The sequence below is a fragment of the Lolium perenne genome, chromosome 4 (assembly GCF_019359855.2).
Source record: "Lolium perenne isolate Kyuss_39 chromosome 4, Kyuss_2.0, whole genome shotgun sequence".
In the NCBI taxonomy this organism is placed as follows: Eukaryota; Viridiplantae; Streptophyta; class Magnoliopsida; order Poales; family Poaceae; genus Lolium; species Lolium perenne.
In genome coordinates, this window is record NC_067247.2 from 20,080,660 (window position 1) to 20,102,980 (window position 22,321).

At 45.5% G+C, this 22,321-nt stretch overlaps 1 long non-coding RNA gene across 2 annotated transcripts in view; it reads right to left on the minus strand.

Moving 5' to 3' along the window:
* Positions 1-22,321, minus strand: part of LOC127323680 (uncharacterized) — an 80,072-nt gene that overhangs the window by 893 nt on the left and 56,858 nt on the right. The window contains exons 2-4 of one of the 2 annotated variants that reach the window (XR_007865878.2): positions 664-1,177; positions 460-513; positions 258-373 (exon numbers count right to left, since the gene is read on the minus strand). This is a non-coding gene — a long non-coding RNA (uncharacterized lncRNA). Of the gene's footprint in view, positions 1-257; positions 374-443; positions 514-663; positions 1,178-22,321 lie in introns of both variants that reach the window. The other variant, XR_007865879.2, reaches the window with a different exon arrangement.

A 22,321-nucleotide genomic window follows, 5' to 3' on the forward strand; every position in this document is an offset into this window, starting at 1 on the left:
TGAACTTAAAAGGCTTGGTGCAGCCAAGAAGATGATCCAAAGAAATTACTGTAAGTAGTCACAAAAATGCATGACTGGCTATTCTAATGAACTATCAGAAAGCTAACTAAATTATATTAATACAGTAGGAAATATGTGCTAGCTTGTCCTGTAGCAGTAAGATGGAAAACAACATCTAAAAGAAAGATACATCTTTTTACTTTATCATTTAAGACTATGACAATTATATCTGGGGGTACTTAAACTTGTTTGCATACCTTGAGAAGAACCTTTCCAGCTCCAATATCAAACCTGCATTAGTATTTTCAATTCCAGTTGCAAATTGACCAAAAGTTCCAGCATTAAACGTGTGAAAATCAGTACCAAGGAGAACCTATACAAGGATTAGAGCAGGTTAAGACAATACTGCTAAACCGCAAAACCATAAGCAGTCGGTAAAATACATCGTCTGGTCAGCACCAGGCCTTCTTGAGCGGGCGCAATCTGGCAAACACCTCTGTATTGTGAATTTGCCTACAACATGTGTAATCTTTTGAGTAGACAAATATTATTTTAAATAAATAAACTCTAAAAAGGTCCAACATTAAACAAACAAGCTATGAATGGGACTAAGCAATAAGGCATACTCCAAAATGGCTGAGGTCTTTGATGGCATAAACATACCTAATCTTCCGCTCGTTGCAGAAGTCCCCGGTTATCGGTTCGTCCGCTCGTCGTTGGTGAAGATGAGTGGCCAAGGATGATGGCGATCTTCTCGTGGTTCCACACCTTGGCGTCCTCCCCAAAAGTTATTCAGTGTCAAACCTTAGTTGCTTATTCTATAAATTTATAGTATCAGTAAAACAAAAGGTAGTGTTGCACCTTCTCGAGGGCACTGAGCTTTTAAATGCAGCTTTTCTTCAAAATGTTGTCACAGAAGCCCTCAAAGGCTTCTTTAAGTGCTTGAACAAAGAGAAGTTTGAGAATGAGACACCAATTTTGATTATTAAAGGCAAAATGACATACGACTATATCAACCAACAGATCTTTTGGAAGAGCGTATGACCCTGAAAACAATCTATGTAGATTCAACATGCTCGTCACCTAAGAATTGCTTCTAAAGAGTCCAGAAGAATGCTCGTCACCGAAACATGCTATCAGAAGACCTCCTCTGAGCCAGAGACTGTAGCTTGCAGCACTAAAAATGCAAATAAAATAATATGTATTAGTAAATATGTAGACACGTTTCAATAAATATGGATGTAAATAAAGGACCAAGATCAGCAAGAATATATGTTGGATGATTCCCTTCTATTTTTTTAATATCACAAATATAAGGGAGGCATGTTAAAGTTTAGGAAAGAAATGGTTCAAGAGAAAAAAGGGATCAATAGTTTACAAATTAAGGTTTTGCATGAGGACCTATATTTATCCGATCTCTTGACAAACTTATTGTTTCGACGAAAAGTAGCGAAACTTTTCCCTGGGGTATGTAGGGGTTTTGCTAGATGTGTACATGAGAGTACAAATATGCGGGCTGCCATCTTGCTTAATGAAAACAAGAAAATAAAATAAAATAGACAAATAAAGATAAAACACCATATGAGGAACATTGCATTTTATTCATATCATTGCATTGTACAAATACATATTGCATGTTCCAATAGGACTATATCCTTTTTGCCTTCTGCGTCGCACTCATGGAGTATCTGACTTTGGAGATTGCGTAGTTGCTGCGTGTAGTTAACATACGTCCGTTGGGAACCCCAAAAGGAAGGTGTGATGCGTACAGTAGCAAGTTTTTCCTCAGTAAGAAACCAAGGTTATCGAACCAGTAGGAGTCAAGGAACACGTGAAGGTTGTTGGTGACGGAGTGTAGTGCGGCGCAACACCAGGGATTCCGGCGCCAACGTGGAACCTGCACAACACAATCAAAGTACTTTGCCCCAACGTAACAGTGAGGTTGTCAATCTCACCGACTTGCTGTAAACAAAGGATTAAATGTATAGTGTGGAAGATGATGTTTGTTTGCGAAGAACAGTAAAGAACAAGTATTGCAGTAGATTGTATTTCAGATGTAAAAGAATGGACCGGGGTCCACAGTTAACTAGTGGTGTCTCTCCCATAAGATAAATAGCATGTTAGGTGAACAAATTACAGTTGAGCAATTGACAAATAGAGAGGGCATAACAATGCACATACATATCACGATGACTACTATGAGATTTAATCAGGGCATTACGACAAAGTACATAGACCGCTATCCAGCATGCATCTATGCCTAAAAAGTCCACCTTCGGGTTAGCATCCGCACCCCTTCCAGTATTAAGTTGCAAACAACAGACAATTGCATTAAGTATGGTGCGTAATTGTTGCCTGCCAAAACCCACCGGCGAGCAACGACGAGCAACACGAAGAGCCGGGAGGCTCCCAGGACTGCTGGTGGGCCCTGGTCCATCGGTCAACGGCCCGCAATGCTCTGGCACACGTCCTGACGGTCGCAAGGGCGTGCCACCTGACCTATACCTGGTCAGGAAGGTGTTGGATCGCTTCGATTAGTTTCCTGCATGGTAGACACGTAAACATTAAATGAGCCTCGATCGGCTCTCAGGTTACCCTGCTCATCGGCTCAAAGAGCCGATTGACCCATGGTTCATATTAGATCTTGCCATAACATGGGTATCCTGCTTCATTAATATTAGGGCTTTCTATTTTCGTGCCCTCAGGTCCTTAGTTGTACTCAGTTTTCCCCAGCTCCTTAGTTTTTCATCAGTTTTCCCCAAGCCCTTGTTTGAAACCCGCAGAAGCAGCTCAGACGGCAGGATTCCCGTTTAGTTGACCGTTCTGTCACGTGTGGGGCCGCGTCGTGTGGGGCCGCGTCGCGTGGGGCTGGTAGAAAGGGGCCGCGTGGGACAGGACGAGAAGCGTTTGGTTGCACGTGAGCAGGAGCTGGGTTCTGTCTCTCTCGGCCCCAAATTGGCATTATTAAGTGCACCTTTTTCCCCTCTTTCTCTCTGTCCTTTTCACCAAATTAGTATAAAATCTAGAGAAGCTTGCATTTCTGACTTTCTTCAATTATTTGTGCCTTTTGGCCCTCGTTGTTTGCCCAATATGGCAGCAAATCTAGTACTCCCTCTGGTCCATATGTATGTTGTTAAATCTAGAAGCAAATCTCCAGGATAATGTACGATAAATTCACAGTCAAAGTAAATCAAGAAAACTAAGTACGGCCAACAAAATATAGTAGACTAGGGATAGATAATCCCTAGATAATATGGATAGATAATAAGATGCATACACAACAGCCAACATAGTAACAGGTTCTTCACAGCACCATCATACTAACATAACAACAAGGGATCCCTAGCTAACAACAAAGGGATCCCAACAACAAACTAGGAGGCAGCAGCAGCAGCACACGTCCAGGACTCCGCCTACCCCATCTGGCTCTGCCTCCACTTGTTGCTCTTGCTCCCCTTGGGAGCCTTGGGCTTGAGCGGAGGCATGCGCCCGGCGGAGATCTCCACCCGCTGCAAGCTGCGGCGGTCCATGCCGAGCGCCCTGTGCTTGGCGCGGAAGGAGTGGACATTCACCGTCGTGCCGACGTTGGGGAAGGTGGTGCTGATGTTCTCAGCATGCGTGACGAGGCAGTTGAAGTCCGTGGCGCCGAGTCTCCTGGTGCAGAGGGGCACCTGTAGACCTCCTTGGCGAAGTAGGAGATGTACTGGCCGACCTGCAGCCTCCGCAGCACCTGGCGAGTCTTGACGTCCTCCTCCTCTTCGTCGCTGCCGACGTTGCTGCCGACGTCGCTGCCAGACATTTGATCCATATCAAACAGAAACTAGTGAATGAGTTGCAACGATGACTAACGTACATGATAACAAAGTTAAGAAAAACAGAGTCAGCCTCAGTTAGAGTGGACATGATTATATATCTACAGGGAAGGTGTTAGCGAACTAAAGCTCATGCACAATAGATTTGTACACAGCAATGGTTCGCTGAACCCTCCCTGTAAAAATTTGTGCCCAACCATTCATCATAGGCAAATAAACAGATTCTAGATCTGAACTAGATCTGAACTTGAACACATTCGAGATTATTTGCAAAATTAAATGGTTGATATCTTTTGATTAGTGCATAAAATAACTGATTGAGATCCCATGATTACTTGCATAAATTAACTGATTGAGATCCAATATTACTTGCATAAATTAACCGAACAGCCGAACCCCAAATCTTAAACGAAATCAAGAAGTGATCAAAACAAAATGGAATAAAATCAGCGCAAATATTAGCCCAATACTCATCCATCTACAGATCCATCTACACCAGCAAAAATAGGTTTCAAAAAGGAATGGGGAACAAAAAAGGAAGCAAACCGTAGTTACCTCGTCCCATGGGTCCTCCAGGGAGGTGTCGTAGGGGTTCGGGGGCGGGACGTACGGCACGGGGTCGTAGGGGTCCCATCCCGCCGGGATCTGACTGCCACCGGCGGCAGCAGCCTCCGATGCACCGGCGACGGCGGCGGCGGCGGCGACGTCCGTAGAGGGGACGACGCCGAAGATGGAGGCGTCGCGCTTCGAGCCTATCTCGATGATGGGATTTGCATTCTCCTTGTCCATCTCTCCGGCGGAGGAAGAGGAAGAGGGAGAGGGAGAGGGTTTTTTGCTTTGGAGAAGATGATGGGACGTGAGAGAGTTAGCGATGCGTGAGCGAGTGAGAGTGACAGAGAGAGTGCGAGGAGGCGTCTATAAAAGGCGAGGGGTGGTTAATGCGACCCGCGTTCTACGCGTGCACAGGTGCACATCTGCACGTCTTGGACTTCTGCAACGCGACACGCGTCCACGATTGCACGTCTAGACTTCTACACCGCGACCCGCGTCTACGCGTCAACAATTGCACGTGTCCTCGAGTCTAACCCTGGAAATTTAGATATACTCAGGTATACCCTCGAGTCTTATACTAGCATTTTTTGTGTGCTCAATTTTCCCCTCGAGTGCTAATACTGGCTAGTGCAATATACTCAGTTTTACCCTCAAGTGGCTGGTCAACAGAGAGTCAACAAATGGGATTAACTAGTTAAATGAGTCATTTAATGTGCAAAAAAATCCGAAAAAGAGTGACACTTACTCATGGAGTCTTTACCACAAATTGCCACTTCTCAAATCATAGATAAATCATAGATAAATCAAGTTTTACCACAAATTGCCACTTCTCAAATCACCTAGTAGCTATGAAGGTGCATAGTTTTCCACAATAAGCCCTTCCCAAAACAGCTTCCCCCAAATCATACTTTGTCTAAATGAGGCCACAATTCTCACACTGATGTATATTGGTATTGCAAATAGTTTGAGGTAGGCCAAGATGGGTTTCATTGTACAAAACACACATTTTCCATTTTTTAAATCTCATATTTGAATCCCTTAGTCTATTTACTACTCAGGTGCCCTTGGTTTCTTTATAGTACTCAGTTTTGCCCTCTCTCTTCACAAATTCTCGCAGACGTGCAACATCGCCCTGATTGGTCTAGCCCATGTCACGCGGATCGTGCCTGCCGACCGTTGATCGTATGATATAGGGAACGGCAGGATAACCCCTCTCTCTCTGTTGGCGGTTAATTAGCTTCCACCCTCTAAGTATGCTGAAGGGCGGTTTTCTGTATTATTTTTCACGCGCTAAAAATTATAAACTCTTTTAGGCGTTATTTTTCACGCAAAAAATGATAAACCATCACCGATTTGTTGTTGCCATTACTTTTCACGCAAAAAATGATAAACCATCACCGATTTGTTGTTGCCATTACTTTTCACGCAAAAAATGATAAACCATCAACAATATGTTGTAGCCATTACTTTTCACGCAAAAAAAATGATAAACCATCACCGATTTGTTGTAGCCATTACTTTTCACGCAAAAAATCATAAACCATCAACAATTTGTTGTAGCCATTACTTTTCACGCAAAAAAAAATGATAAACCATCACCGATTTGTTGTTGCCATTACTTTTCACGCAAAAAAAAATGATAAACCATCACCGATTTGTTGTTGCCATTACTTTTCACGCAAAAAAATGATAAACCATCAACAATTTGTTGTAGCCATTACTTTTCACGCAAAAAAATCATAAACCATCTATCTTTGTATAGAATGATAAACCTATCACGTATGATTTTTGAGGTCATTTAGAGAAGGCAGAAAAAACCTAATTTGTTATAAAAGCTGGTTTCAGTGAGACCTAACCAAGTTTGGCATACATGATGGCATACCTATAACAACAAGGATTATCTAAAAGGGAAAGTTTCAGAAAATTTGAAATTTAGGGTGAAAATGATGCCATACATGATGCTGTTTTTCGAGGTTTTGACCTGAAAATCAATTGGGTATTATAAAGGGAAATAAAAAGTTCGAAAAATGTAAAAACGAAACAATCTATCTATCTATGTATAGAAGATCAGCTGTATGAAATTTGAGGTTATTTAGAGAAGGTAGAAAAAATCACCTTGTTAGAAAAGCTGGTTTCAGCGAGACGAAACGGCATGCGCTTAAGCAAAGTGATTTTTTCGAACATCTCCAAATTACCCCAAATTTTCCATACATGATGTCATACGTGTAACAACAAGGAACCCTATCTAAAAAGTGTCAAAAAAGTTTGCCCAACCGTATAGCTCTATCAAAAAAAACCTCAACATGGCGCTAGTATAATTTTGGGATAGTTACAAACTTTCGTTACCTAACCTTCAACATGAAACTTGTTTCAAATTCATTTTGGCCTACAAGAAACAAATCCCAACTTGATTCGAGCACCACAGCCTCCAAACGATGCCGATGCCGATATCGGCATGGTCAGAACGGCTATGCTCGCTGCCACTGCTAGGTCAACGTCGGGATGCACCCTCAATCCCGTCCCCTCATTCGATCACTGACACACCAGAGATACCGCCGAGGCCAATGCCGAACGTACATGCTGATGCCAATGCCGAACATGCATGCACGCCGCTGTGGGCACGGCCACGCCGACCCGCTATGCTGGACGCCACAGACCGCCGCGAGGTCTTTCCCTTCGCCACCACACTCTCCTAGCACCCACCTATACACGCCAGAAAGGAGAGACACTAGTTTTCTCTACATTGCTCGCGTTCGTGTCCGACACGGTCAGTCAAAGTTTTGAGGTGGTCATCGATGTCGTCGACCATTTCTTCTCTTCTTTGCATGGTTAAACGCGTCTAGTTCATATCTATCTAATGCGTCTGGTCTCGCCTCATGCAGTTCTTTGTGGACGTCGATCTCATCTCGGCACCCCGCATGCCACCTCCTCCGTGCCATCACTGTAGAGCTCCGTTTAAAAATCTAATCCTACCCGTGTATTGCCCCTTGTATCAGCGTCATGGCCCCACTTGTCATTTGATATACCGAAGCCCCACTCGTTCGCGTTTTGGTCAGGGATACAGCGATGCTTACGGTCAAACAAAGATGGATGGTCTGACGTGTCTTTGCAGGCTCTACGTGGCCCCACTAGTCAGAAGATAACGGTCAACCGTCGGGCAACCGGCCGTTACATCACGTCTGATGGTTTCAGACAAACGCTTGGGTAAAACTGAGGAAAAACTAAGGAGCTGGGGAAAACTGAGCACAACTAAGGACCCGAGGGCACGAAAATAGAAAGCCCTTAATATTAAGCTAAATCGATCTACGACAGTTTAGGGTTTTCACCGTATAACCGGAGCATCCTACACGTAGTTGAGCCTAGTAGATACGAAAGATGATAGAAAACTAACCCTAAAAGAGGCCTAAAAACCAACACGGAGTCGATTCCCGGAACATCCCTTCTAGGATCGGCAAACCATACCTTACGCACTACCGGATCGTTCAACCCGTTTGCAAGGCCTAACCATACGGATATCAAACTAATCCTTGAAAAACAAGGAGCAACTATAACAGATCAAATCTACTAAATAAAGACGAATCAAGATGTCGCCCTTACACCTAAGATAGGTGTAAGGGCGGCTAGATATCGAGGGGCAGCATAGCTAAGCAAGCATATCGGAAGAACAACGATGCAAGCCCCAAAACATCTACGATAAGTAGTGTTACTCGCCATCAACAAGGCTTCAGTACGAGCAACACCAGATAACGAATAAACTTATACTGCCTAGATCGCAAGATGCGATCTAGGCAGCATGATGCTTACCCGGAAGAAACCCTCGAAACAAGGGGTGGCGATGCGCCTAGATTGTGTTTGTTGTGAACGTGATCGTCCTCCTTTCTCAATAACCCTAGATACATATTTATAGTCCGTGGACTTTCTAATTCGGGAGTAAACCTAACCGTGTACGGGCTAAACTCTATTTCTTGATTCTAACGAAATCTACCATAATATACAGATACACGGGCCATCTAGCCCAAATTCTCACACGAGGCCGATTCAGAGACACTCCACGTGTATATCCTCCAAGCCCATCTCAATTACGGCCCATCTCTTGATCCGGTTAAAATCTGCTGATAACACATGCCCCCCTGGTTTTGGTAATGATAATTTCAAAACCACTCTGTTTTTCTTCGTAGGGTCACGTCGTGGCAGAGCAGAACCGTCACAGTATCCTTTCATCATGATGCCTTGCCTTCTCAACTTCTCTGCACGATTTGACAGTTTTGGCACCGTGTCCTCGGAAACCACCGCAACATTAAATCTCCACTATATCCCCTTTATTTAACCGCATCGAGCAGTTCGCTTCTTCATCCCCCTGCTCCGTACTAGCCATCGGAAAACCCTCCTTCACACCATGGACTCCTCCTCCTCCTCCTCTGCCTCCTCGGGACTTTCTTACCTATCCTCTCCCTCTCGTGAGCCGACGCTCGAGTGGGACTCGTTGGCGGCGTACGACATCCTTGCCCCAACGAGGTGGGACGAGGAGGATCACGATTCCTCCGTCTGGTCCGAGGATGACAAGTCCTTGACCGACGGAGAAGACGACTTCCAATTCCTCGTCGATGGGGAGCTGGAGGCGGAGAGCGAGGACGACCGCTTCTCCTGGGACGACTTCACCTCCTCCGACGAGGAGGAGGAAGAGGAGAGTGACACCTCCTCCGACGAGCCGCCGGCGAAGCGCTTCCACGCCGGGTCGGACGCCGACGATGATGACAACGACGAGGAAGAGGCCCCTGCCGAGGGCTACGGCAGCAGCGACGAGGAGCTCGCCGGTAGCAGCGCCGACGGCAGCCACGACAGCGACGACGAGGGCAGCGATGGCCCTTAGACTAGGACTACTAGCATAGGACTAGTAGTAGCAATCGGCTCTTCTTTTGTTCTTCTTGTCTTGAGCAATCGGATCTTCTCTGTAAAAATCCTCTTTATTAATGAAGAAAATGTTTCTATGTCAATTTTGCTTTCATATCAATTTTGCCGATTGTCAAAACAAGTCAACGCGCAAAGAGCCGATGGCAGCGCATCGGCCTTCACCACAAAACGCGAGTAAGGCCAACTCAGTTGCCTATTCAAACGGTAACCTGCAACCCTTATCTGAAAGAGCAAACTCAGATCCCCAAATCGCCGCTCGAACAGACCCAACTTACAGCCACGCGACTCTCAGATCTCGATCGCGTAGATCCAACTCCACAGCGAATCCAATGGCGGAATCATCCAACACCAACACTACGGTCTCTGGCCTGAAGGTAATCCTCAACCGCTCCTCGCTATCCGAGTATAGTGTTAGAAGTAACAACAAACATCTGAATTAATGTCTTGTTCCGTCATTAATTTTTAGGTATCAGACATTCTACTGCCGCATCCTTCTCTTCCAAATTCGCTCTGTCTTGGCCCTCGTTCTACCGAGAGTCCTGCCCATTTGATTTCATGCGAGGCCAATAGAATTCCCTTCGTGAACCAGAATTTAGATCTAACTTCCTGGGCCGACTGCTTACGAGCCTGGCCTAATCCTCCTGAAGATTGGGTTTCATGGTACAATAGAATATCCAAAACTCACCAAGCCACCTGGGAAACCACAGGAATAGCCGATGCTTTAGCTTTATCACTGTCTCCCCTTGAGAAACATGAAAACCTCCTGAAAACCATCGGCTACTTTTGGTCTGATGCTTTGAATTGATTCATGTTTGGCCACGGCTCCATGACACCAACCCTATTAGACGTGGCCATGATCACTGGTCTAGACATTGCATCCCCAAGCCCCACTGCTTTTATGCTGCCAAAGGTCCCTTTCACACTCTCTTCTAAGATAGAGTGCACAAACTGGGGTGCTTATCTTCGACGCCACATGAAAAACAAAGGCCCTGTAACAGAGAAGGAACACACGGCTTTCCTGAATTTCTGGTTGGAACACTTCATATTCTGTGGCCCTTCACTTGCTCCAACCAAGAATTACCTTTCCTTGGCCTATGAACTTGCCAGAGGCACCCAGCTTGGTATTGGCAAACTGTTCCTTGGAGAGGTCTATCGATATCTCCAACTAATGTGTGTCAAACTGTTTTCCCAAAAGACAGTCAAAACAGGAGGTCCCTGGTGGTTTATTCAGTTATGGGCTCAGCTATACTTCCAGAACCACATCCCAAGCTTCCCACTTCTGGCCACTCGCACCTTTCCAGATGCCAACGGGAAGCAAATCCGATGCACTAGCTACGGCCAAGCTTTGTACAGCCTTCCAGGCAGTAAACTGATTCCCCAGGAAGCATTAAAATGGTTCAGCATTTTCTTCCAAGGCCTGGACAATCCTCTCTTCTTCCCTTACACGGAATCTGAGCATTTTGAGAATCCGGTATCCTTCAGGCTAGACAGCTTTGCCGATGACACCAGCACCCGGCAATTGTATTCTACCATGATCCGTCCCTGCTTCCTTCCAGTGGGCATGAGCACCTCAAACAAGATCATCAAACCTGGTTACGAGTCCTATCAGCCGGTCGTAGCGGCCCGACAGTTTGGTCTTGGGCAGGTGTCTCCCCATTTCTTCCTCCATCACTTAACAGAGAGTAGAGCTGACTTGCCCGATATCCTCACTAGTCAGAGGTGTTACTCTTTCTTTGATGCTCTGGCCATCCCAATCCCCCACAACCTCTCTTTCACCTCATCAACCAATGGTTTTGAGACCTGGTGGTCAATGTGGAAGACTCATGCCTTCAGGAGAGCTCTGGGACCATTGCTGAAACAACTTGATGCTGACTATGATATCCCTGCAGAACAGGTACCACTACTCACGAATTATCTTGAAGTGGCTCACAATGATTTCTTTCCTTTTATAATCCTGCTCTGTCTTCTTGCAGCAACAAGACGGTCCAGAACCTGTACATGATGACAGCCCCCCTTTCAAATTCCTCCCACCAGCTCCGGTGGTCCTCTTCTGCAAAAACTCACCACCCTTGAAAAAGCAGGTTGTGATGCAGAGCCAGCCGATTTCAACAAAATCGGCTTCCAAAAGCAGAGCATCTTCTAGGCCAGCTGCCCCCCGAGCCTCAGCTAAGGCGAGAACAGCAGTGAGGAAAGTAGCTGCCAGGGAGACCTTGAAGCGCCAAAACCCTACTCCAGCCCAAGAAAGTTTGCACGTAAGCTGATCCATGCCTTGGCTGATTTCATCTATCCTTCTAGGCTTCTACAACATGCTTGTATTTCTTTTATAGACCTCTACTGAAGATAACTCCAGCGAGAAGACACAGTCCAGTCGAAGGGACTCGAGCTCGGGCAACTCTGGGAAAACCACCACGCAGAGCCAGCCAGACTTGCCACCGTCGGCTTCCAAGAAAAGGTCAGCTCCTGAACCTGCTGCTTCCCAAGCTCCAATCGAAGCGGGACATGGCAGATTACGCACAAAGAGCCGATGCATCAAGAGAGCTCGCAAGGAACCGCAAACCTCTTCTTTAAACCAGGAGATTTCGAATGTAATTACCCTCCATACTCTCCTTGGTTCATATTTCATGCTAACTTATTGCTGTTCTCATCGGCTAACCACTTCCTTTGCAGACTGATGACACCTCTAGTGGGGAAGTCGAGGAAGTACTGATGCCATCCACCACCCTGGACCTAGCACCTTCTAAAAGTGTAGCTGACAAGGTTGCCAACTTGGCCAAGCCCACAGCAGAAACACAAGAGCCGATCACCTCTTCATCGGCTGTTCCTCTGGTCTTAGGAGAGGTACACTTCCCTTTCCTTAGCTCTACCTTCCTCTTTCGCTGTATTCTGACGTTGTTCTTGTTGTTTGTCAAGGTTATGACCTCTCAAGCTTGCTAACGTTTGACCCTGAATCCATCGAACCAGCTCTGTCTAAAGCAAGTGAAGAGTCAGGACCCAGCACTACACATGGTCAACTCCAGCATCTCAAGGCCCTGCTCTCCTCCTCAATTGAAACATTAGTTGAAGACTCAGAAGAAGTGAAGAGCATCCTTGAGGACATCCAACCTCATCTCCCGGAGACGTTGCAGGTGAAACTCTGGCTGGTTGTGACTTTGTCTGCCTATAGGTCAAGGGTGAAATTGGCTCGTCAGAGAATTGGCCTATGCCACGCCCAACTTCCGTTGAAAGCCGATATCGCAGACAAATGTCAGCGGCTTAATGAGAAAAAGGCAGCTTTGGACGCCAAAATTGACACCTCTGTCAACACTGCTGAACTTGAGACCTTGCGAAAGGAGTTGGAGGACCTTGAAGAGAGGGTCCGGGCCACCAAACAGCTCATCCAAGATAAGGAAGCTCTTATTGCCCACTCCCACGAGGAAGCAGAAGGCCTCAAAGCTGAACTGAAGACTGATCTCGCTGAAATACGTGCCCTGAACAAGCAGCTGGTGATAGGCCAGGACGAAGATGATGAGGCCGAGATCGCCGAGGTGGATCGTGTTCGTGCCAACGCCCTCCATGCCCTTGAGGCATTCCTTCAGTAGAGCCTCTCTATGTAACCTGATAACTGCTCAATTGAGCTTGTACCTCTGCTTGTAACAGTTTGTACCTCTTGAGTCGATGGCTGCACATCGGCTTTTTATTCTAAAGTCGATGTCTGTGCATCGGCTGTTCTTAAATTTTTTTTATGGCCGATTGATTTATGTATCGGCCCCCATATTTCAATGTCCATCATCCCACATATTTGGGAAGTATTTCTTGAGATGCTGGCCATTGACAGCCACTAGGCACCTACTTCGTAGCCTCGTCCCTTATCCGTTTAAGTGCCCCCCCCGAGCCGAATCTTTCAAGTAATTGAAGATATCGGCTCTCCAGTCATCTTACTATGACTACATGATGTGCTTGTGGTGAGATCATTGCTTTATATTTTTTGGGGCCGATCGTAGGGATCGGCCTTGCCACGTACGTCCATTGACTTTAGTCTTGCTCCTCTATCAGGCCGGTGGATAAGACCAGCCTCACCCCATTTTTTGAAGCTTCGATGCGCTCACAGCCGTCCAAACTGATTCCAGAGATCGGCTCTTGGTCGTCTGCATCCCAAATATTCATGCCAGCTAAAGAGATCTCGATCGAGTCATTTGCATGAACGACCTCCACTTCATCTCCATCCCACTGTATCAGGCATTGGTGCATCGTGGATGGAATGCAGCAGTTGGCATGAATCCTCCCTAGCAGGACAGCGTAGGTGTTTTTGCTGTCGACGATGAAGAACGACGTAGGGATGGTTTTCCGGCCTACGGTTAGATCCACGTTCAGAACGCCTTGTGCTTCTGATGCTTGGTCATTGAAATCGCTTAGTGTGACGTTGGTCTTGATCAGATCTTCGTTAGAGCGTCCCAAATGCCGTAGCATGGAGTATGGCATTATATTGACTGCCGCTCCCGTGTCAACCAACATCTTGTTGACAGGCTGCCCATTGATATACCCTCTTAGGTACAGGGCCTTCAAGTGCCTGTAGCTCCTCTCTCGTGGTTTTTCAAAGATAACCGGCCGTGGGCCGCAGTCAAACTGTGCTACTGGCACTTCTTCAGTTCTTGGAGCATAAAACTCCGACGGCAGTATGAACACCATATTTGTGTCAGCCGATGCCTTTGCATCGGCTTTTGTCTGCTTGGGGCGCCATTCTTTCTTCTGTGGCCGCGCCTCCGTCTCCAAAGTCTGCTGAATTTTCACGGCCAGATCGGGCCGTGCTTTCCTCAACGTGTACAGGTACTGCGCCTCGGCTTCCTCCAAGTTAAGTAGCTGCTGAACCCTACGCTTCTGGGAATGACTGAGTCCATCAGGGCACCACCTTGGCCGGTGGTACCTATCTTCTTCTTCATCTTCTGACTCCACGAAGTCTTCATCTCGAGATGACTCAGCTCGTCTGCTCTGAGGTGGGAGAGGCCCTAGACGCTTGAACACTGAAACCTCACTTGTGCCCTTCCTCTGCTGTCTACATTCTGGGCAGTTGCCGATTGTGGGCAATCGGCTCATTCCTGAGTCCCAGCAGTGCTTAAAGAAAGGACAATCCCAGTGCCTGTCCATGTCTTCCTGCTCTCTTGACCTCCCTTTAGCGCGGCGTTCATATCCTTCGTCGTCTCTGTCGTATCGACGATGTTTTCTGTTGTCTGCATCAGACCGACGATATCTGTCGTCATCTACGTCGTACCGCTGGCGTCGGTCGTACTGATGCTCATATTTGTTAAGGAGATGCGCGGAGAGTGGTCGTTGGTATCGCACGCTTCTCACTTGTTCCTCGGTGAGGTACCGTTTGTCATCATGTCGGGGCCGGTCGCGTGGATCGGCCTCCTTCTTATCCTTGCCACGGGAGTGACTGCTCTCCTCTTTATCTTTGCCATGGCGGTCAACAGGCCCTGCCATGTTAACATCGAAAGAGAAACCCGGCTTACGCTTCGTGGAATGGTTGAGCTCCACCATGTTGACGCCAGGAAACGGTTGCACGTCCACTTTCATGGCAAACTGACCGAAAATCAATCGGCCTTGTTCTATCGCCATTTGAATCTGTCGACGCAAATCTTTGCAGTCGTTGGTGACGTGGGTGAACGTGTGATGCCATTTACAGTACGGTCTCCCATTCAACTCTTGCACCGTAGGGATTTTATGGCCTTCGGGTAAATTCAGCTGTTTTTCCTTCAGCAGCAAATCGAAAATCTGCTCAGTTTTGCTTATATCAAAGTCAAACCCTTTTGCAGGCCCTGGTTGTTTCACCCATTTGCAGGACACGGGTACTGCCCCCCGAGCCCATTCAGCCACGGCGACTTCCTGATCTTCTGCAGAGTCTTCCACTTCTTCTGCCTCGACCAGGCCTATCGGGCGCTTGAACTTGTCTTGGTACAATTCTGGGTGGCGCTGCTCATACAATGTCAGTTTCTGGACCATGTGCGCCAGTGAATTGTAGTCCACTTGGAATGCCAGATCTTTGATCGGCGTTGCGAGACCCACCACTGCCAGATCGACCGCTTCTTTCTCAGTTAAACGAACCGAATAACATCGGTTCTTGACAGTCTTGAAACGCTGAATGTATTCAGACACCGTCTCTCCCCGCCTTTGCCGCACCTGCGTTAGATCGGCAATGCCAGCTTCGGTAGCTTCTGAGTGATATTGCACATGAAACTGCTCTTCCAGTTGCTTCCATGTCTGGATTGAATCTGGTGGCAACGAGGTGTACCACCCAAAAGCTGGTCCTGAGAGAGACTGCGCGAAAAACCTCACTCGCAGCGGGTCTGAGACCGAAATCATGCCCAATTGTGCCAAGTATCGGCTCACATGCTCAATTGAGCTAGACCCTTCTGATCCACTGAACTTTGTGAACACAGTGAGCCGATACTTGGGCGGCAGCGGGATCAGGTCATATTCGTTGGGATACGGCTTGGAATAGCCGATTGTTCTCCTCTTTGGGAGGATACCGAACTGATCTCTCAAGATTGTACTGATTTGATCCACGGTATGAGCTGCAGGGGTTGAGCTTTCTTGACTCGTTCCGGTGGCATATTTAGCTAGCCACGCCTGTTTATCAGCGTCTGCTCAAGCAATCCCTCCTGCTCCAGCAATCCCTCCTGCTGTAATCTGGTTCGTGCGCGCCCAGTTATTGCAGTCTGGCACGTATGTGCACACGTATCCATGTGGGATCTCATTGGGCGGCTCATACAGGAATTGGTAATCGCCAGGATCACCTCCAACCTTGTAGACGACGTATGCCGGTGAACCCTTTGGCTCTGGAGCTGCAAGCATGAATGGCAGTTGCGGCCTGGTGTGGAACAGTATTTCTCCTTGGTGAGTCCCTAGGGCAGGTCCTGACGGAGAATACTGATGCTTCATGATTTCCTGAACCACACGAAGCGCAACACACTCGAAAGCGTTCACCAGGCTCTCAGAATGACGATGTAGAGAATGAGCCACCATATAATTGGTTTCCTGGCGCAGGGCTCTGGTGCGCTCCTCCGAAGGAAGAGACAGATCTACTCCATCGAGCACGCCTTCGGGTGTGAATCCTTTGAACCTAATGCCATGTGAACGGGTTTTTTCGAAAGAGCCGATGAGATCGGCTTCGAAGAGAGCCTTAAGCTCATCATACTTCTTCTTGTGCTCTTCAGGCAGATCTTCGTACTTGACTGGTTCGTCCGACATCTCAGATGCAGATGTTGACGTGGTTGCTGCAGATTGTCCCACCGGGCGTGCCAGAATGTGTTGCCTGCCAAAACCCACCGGAGAGCAACGACGAGCAACACGAAGAGCCGGGAGGCTCCCAGGACTGCTGGTGGGCCCTGGTCCCTCGATCAACGGCCCGCAATGCTCTGGCACACGTCCTGACGGTCGCAAGGGCGTGTCACCTGACCTATACCTGGTCAGGAAGGTGTTGGATCGCTTCGATTAGTTTCCTGCATGGTAGACACGTAAACATTAAATGAGCCTCGATCGGCTCTCAGGTTACCCTGCTCATCGGCTCAAAGAGCCGATTGACCCATGGTTCATATTAGATCTTGCCATAACATGGGTATCCTGCTTCATTAATATTAAGCTAAATAGATCTACGACAGCTTAGGGTTTTCACCGTATAACCGGAACATCCTACACGTAGTTGAGCCTAGCAGATACGAAAGATGATAGAAAACTAACCCTAAAAGAGGCCTAAAAACCAACACGGAGTCGATTCCCGGAACATCCCTTCTAGGATCGGCAAACCATACCTTACGCACTACCGGATCGTTCAACCCGTTTGCAAGGCCTAACCATACGGATATCAAACTAATCCTTGAAAAACAAGGAGCAACTATAACAGGTCAAATCTACTAAATAAAGATGAAGCAAGATGCCGCCCTTACACCTAAGATAGGTGTAAGGGCGGCTAGATATCGAGGGGCAGCATAGCTAAGCAAGCATATCGGAAGAACAACGATGCAAGCCCCAAAACATCTACGATAAGTAGTGTTACTCGCCATCAACAAGGCTTCAGTACGAGCAACACCAGATAACGAATAATCTTATACTGCCTAGATCGCAAGATGCGATCTAGGCAGCATGATGCTTACCCGGAAGAAACCCTCGAAACAAGGGGTGGCGATGCGCCTAGATTGTGTTTGTTGTGAACGTGATCGTCCTCCTTTCTCAATAACCCTAGATACATATTTATAGTCCGTGGACTTTCTAATTCGGGAGTAAACCTAACCGTGTAAGGGCTAAACTCTATTTCTTGATTCTAACGAAATCTACCATAATATACAGATACATGATGTCTACGGGTGCTTCTATTCTTGTAGACAGTGTTGGGCCTCCAAGAGCAGAGGTTTGTAGAACAGCAGCAAGTTTTCCTTAAGTGGATCACCCAAGGTTTATCGAACTCAGGGAGGAAGAGGTCAAAGATATCCCTCTCATGCAACCCTGAAACCACAAAGCAAGAAGTCTCTTGTGTCCCCAACACACCTAATAGGTGCACTAGTTCGGCGAAGAGATAGTGACATACAAGTGGTATGAATGAATATGAGCAGTAGTACGGCGCCAGAAAAGTGCTTGTCAAGGCGTGCGATTGATGGTAGTAATATTGCAGAAGTAAACAAGCGAAGAAACAGTAAACAAGCAGCGATAGCAGTATTTAGGAACAAGGCCTAGGGATCATACTTTCACTAGTGGACACTCTCAACATTGATCACATAACAGAATAAATAGATAGATGCTAGAATCTACACCCTCTTGTTGGATGATGAACACCACTAACTGTGTAGGATTACACGAACCCTCAATGCCGGAGTTAACAAGCTCCACAATATTCGATGTTCATATTTAAATAACCTTAGAGTGCATGACAGATCAACATAACCAAACCAAGTACTAACATAGCATGCACACTGTCACCTTCACACTACGAAAGGAGGAATAGATCACATCAATACTATCATAGCAATAGTTAACTCCATAATCTACAAGAGATCACAATCATAGCCTACGCCAAGTACTACACGATGCACACACTGTCACCATTACACCGTGCAGGAGGAATAAACTACTTTAATAACATCACTAGAGTAGCACACAGATAAATTGTGATACAAAACACATTGCAATCATAAAGAGATATAAATAAGCACTTCACTATGCCATTCATAACAGTGAATAAGTATTCTATGAAATATAGCCTAAGAGACCCACACGGTGCACACACTCTCACCTTTACACACGTGGGACAAGGAGTCTCCGGAGATCACATAAGTAAAACCCACTTGACTAGCATAATGACATCTAGATTACAAGCATCATCATATGAATCTCAATCATCTAAGGCAGCTCATGAGATTATTGTACTGAAGCACATAGGAGAGAGATTAACCACATAGCTACCGGTATAGCCCCGAGCCTTGATGGAGAACTACTCCCTCCTCATGGGAGACAGCAGCGTTGATGAAGATGGCGGTGGTGTTGATGGAGAAGCCTTCCGGGGGCACTTCCCCGTCCTGGCGGCGTGCCGGAACAGAGACTCCTGTCCCCCAGATCTTGGCTTTGCGATGACGGCGGCTCTGGAAGGTTTTCTCTGGTTTCGTCGAACGTGGTAGGGTTTTCGCGACGGAGACTTTAAATAGGCGGAAGGGCAGCCTCGGAGGGGGCCTGGTGGGCCCACACACTAGGGGGCGCGGCCCCCCTCTGGACGCGCCAGGGTGTTGTGTGGGGCCCCCAGGGCTCCCCTCTGGCGGCTCTCGGGTGTTCTGGAAGCTTCGTCCAATTATAAGACTCTGGGTGTTGATTTCGTCCAATTCCGAGAATATTTCCTTACTAGGATTTCTGAAACCAAAAATAGCAGAAAATAGCAACTGGCCCTTCGGCATCTCGTCAATAGGTTAGTTCCGGAAAACGCATAATAATGACATAAAGTATGCACAAAACATGTAGATATCATCAATAATGTGGCATGGAACATAAGAAATTATCGATACGTCGGAGACGTATCAGCATCCCCAAGCTTAGTTCCTGCTCGTCCCGAGCAGGTAAACGATAACAAAGATAATTTCTGGAGTGACATGCCATCATAACCTTGATCATACTATTGTAAGCATATGTAATGAATGCAGCGATCAAAACAATGGTAATGACATGAGTAAACAAATGAATCATAAAGCAAAGACTTTTCATGAATAGTACTTTCAAGACAAGCATCAATAAGTCTTGCATAAGAGTTAACTCATAAAGCAATAAATCAAAGTAAAGGTGTTGAAGCAACACAAAGGAAGATTAAGTTTCAGCGGTTGCTTTCAACTTATAACATGTATATCTCATGGATATTGTCAATGTAAAGTAATATAACAAGTGCAATATGCAAGTATGTAGGAATCAATGCACAGTTCACACAAGTGTTCGCTTCTTAAGGTGGAGAGAGATAGGTGAACTGACTGAACATAAAAGTAAAAGAAAGGTCCTTCACAGAGGGAAGCATTGATTGCTATATTTGTGCTAGAGCTTTGGTTTTGAAAACATGAAGCAATTTTGTCAACGGTAGTAATAAAGCATATGTATTATGTAAATTATATCTTACAAGTTGCAAGCCTCATGCATAGTGTACTAATAGTGCCCGCACCTTGTCCTAATTAGCTTGGGTTAACACTGATTATCATTGCATAACATATGTTTCAACCAAGTGTCACAAAGGGGTACCTCTATGCCGCATGTACAAGGGTCTAAGGAGAAAGTTCGCATTGGATTTCTCGCTTTTGATCATTCTTCAACTTAGACACCCATACCAGGACAACATAGACAACAGATAATGGACTCCTCTTTTAATGCTTAAGCATTCAACAACAGTTAATATTCTCATAAGAGATTGAGGTTGTATGTCCAAACTGAAACTTCCACCATGATTCATGGCTTTAGTTAGCGGCCCAATGTTCTTCTCTAACAGTATGCATACTCAAACCATTTAATTGTGAAAACCGCCCTTACTTCAGACAAGACGAACATGCATAGGAACTCACATGATATTCAACAAAGAGTTGATGGCGTCCCTAGGAACATGGTTATCGCACAACAAGCAACTTAATAAGAGATAAAGTGCATAAGTACATATTCAATACCACAATAGTTTTTAAGGCTATTTTGTCCCATGAGCTATATATTGCAAAGGCGAATGATGGAAATTTAAAGGTAGCACTCAAGCAATTTACTTTGGAATGGCGGAGAAATACCATGTAGTAGGTAGGTATGGTGGACACAAATGGCATAGTGGCTGGCTCAAGGATTTTGGATGCATGAGAAGTATTCCCTCTCGATACAAGGTTTAGGCTAGCAAGGTTTATTTGAAACAAACACAAGGATGAACCGGTGCAGCAAAACTCACATAAAAGACATATTGTAAACATTATAAGACTCTACACCGTCTTCCTTGTTGTTCAAAACTCAATACTAGAAATTATCTGGACTTTAGAGAGACCAAATATGCAAACCAAATTTTAGCAAGCTCTATGTATTTCTTCATTAATAGGTGCAAAGTATATGATGCAAGAGCTTAAACATGAGCACAACAATTGCCAAGTATCACATTATCCAAGACATTTTATCAATTACTACATGTAGCATTTTCCGTTTCCAACCATATAACAATGAACGAAGCAGTTTCAACCTTCGCCATGAACATTAAAAGCTAAGAACACATGTGTTCATACGAACCAGCGGAGCGTGTCTCTCTCCCACACAAGCATTTATTCAAACAAAAACACAAACAAAAGCACACAGACGCTCCAAGTAAAGTACATAAGATGTGACTGAATAAAAATATAGTTTCAAGAAAAGAAACCTGATAAGTTGTCGATGAAGAAGGAGATGCCTTGGGCATCCCCAAGCTTAGATGCTTGAGTCTTCTTGAAATATACAGGGATGAACCACCGGGGCATCCCCAAGCTTAGACTCTTCACTCTTCTTGATCATAGTATATCATTCTCCTCTCTTGACCCTTGAAAACTTCCTCCACACCAAACTCGAAACAAACTCATTAGAGGGTTAGTGCATAATCAAAATTTCACATGTTCAGAGGTGACACAATCATTCTTAACACTTCTGGACATTTCCCAAAGCTACTGGAAGTTAATGGGACAAAGAAATCCATCCAACATAGCAAAAGAGGCAATGCGAAATAAAAGGCAGAATCTGTCAAAACAGAATAGTCCGTAAAGACGAATTTTAAAGTGGCACCAGACTTGCTCAGATGAAAATGCCCAAATTGAATGAAAGTTGCGTACATATCTGAGGATCACGCACGTAAATTGGCAGATTTTTCCTGAGTTACCTACAGAGAATTCTACCCAGATTCGTGACAGACAGAAATCTGTTTCTGCGCAGTAATCCAAATCTAGTATGAACCTTGCTATCAAAGACTTTACTTGGCACAACAATGCAATAAAATAAGATAAGGAGAGGTTGCTACAGTGATAACAACTTCCAAGACTCAAATATAAAACAAAAGTACTGTAATAAAATAAACACATGGGTTATCTCCCAAGAAGTTCTTTCTTTATAGCCATTAAGATGGGCTCAGCAGTTTTAATGATGTACTCGCAAGAAATAAGAGTTGAAGCAAAAGAGAGCATCAAAAAGCAAATTCAAAACACATTTAAGTCTAACATGCTTCCTATGCATAGGAATCTTGTAAATAAACAAGTTCATGAAGAGCAAAGTAACAAGCATAGGAAGATAAAACCAGTGTAGCTTCAAAAATTTCAGCATATAGAGAGGTGTTTTAGTAAGATGAAAATTTCTACAACCATATTTTCCTCTCTCATAATAACTTTCAGTAGCAACATGAGCAAACTCAACAATATAACTATCACATAAAGCATTCTTATCATGAGTCTCATGCATACAATTATTACTCTCCACATAGGCATAATCAATTTTATTAGTTGTAGTGGGAGCAAATTCAACAAAGTAGCTATCATTATTATTCTCATCATCAAATATAGGAGGCATATTGTAAT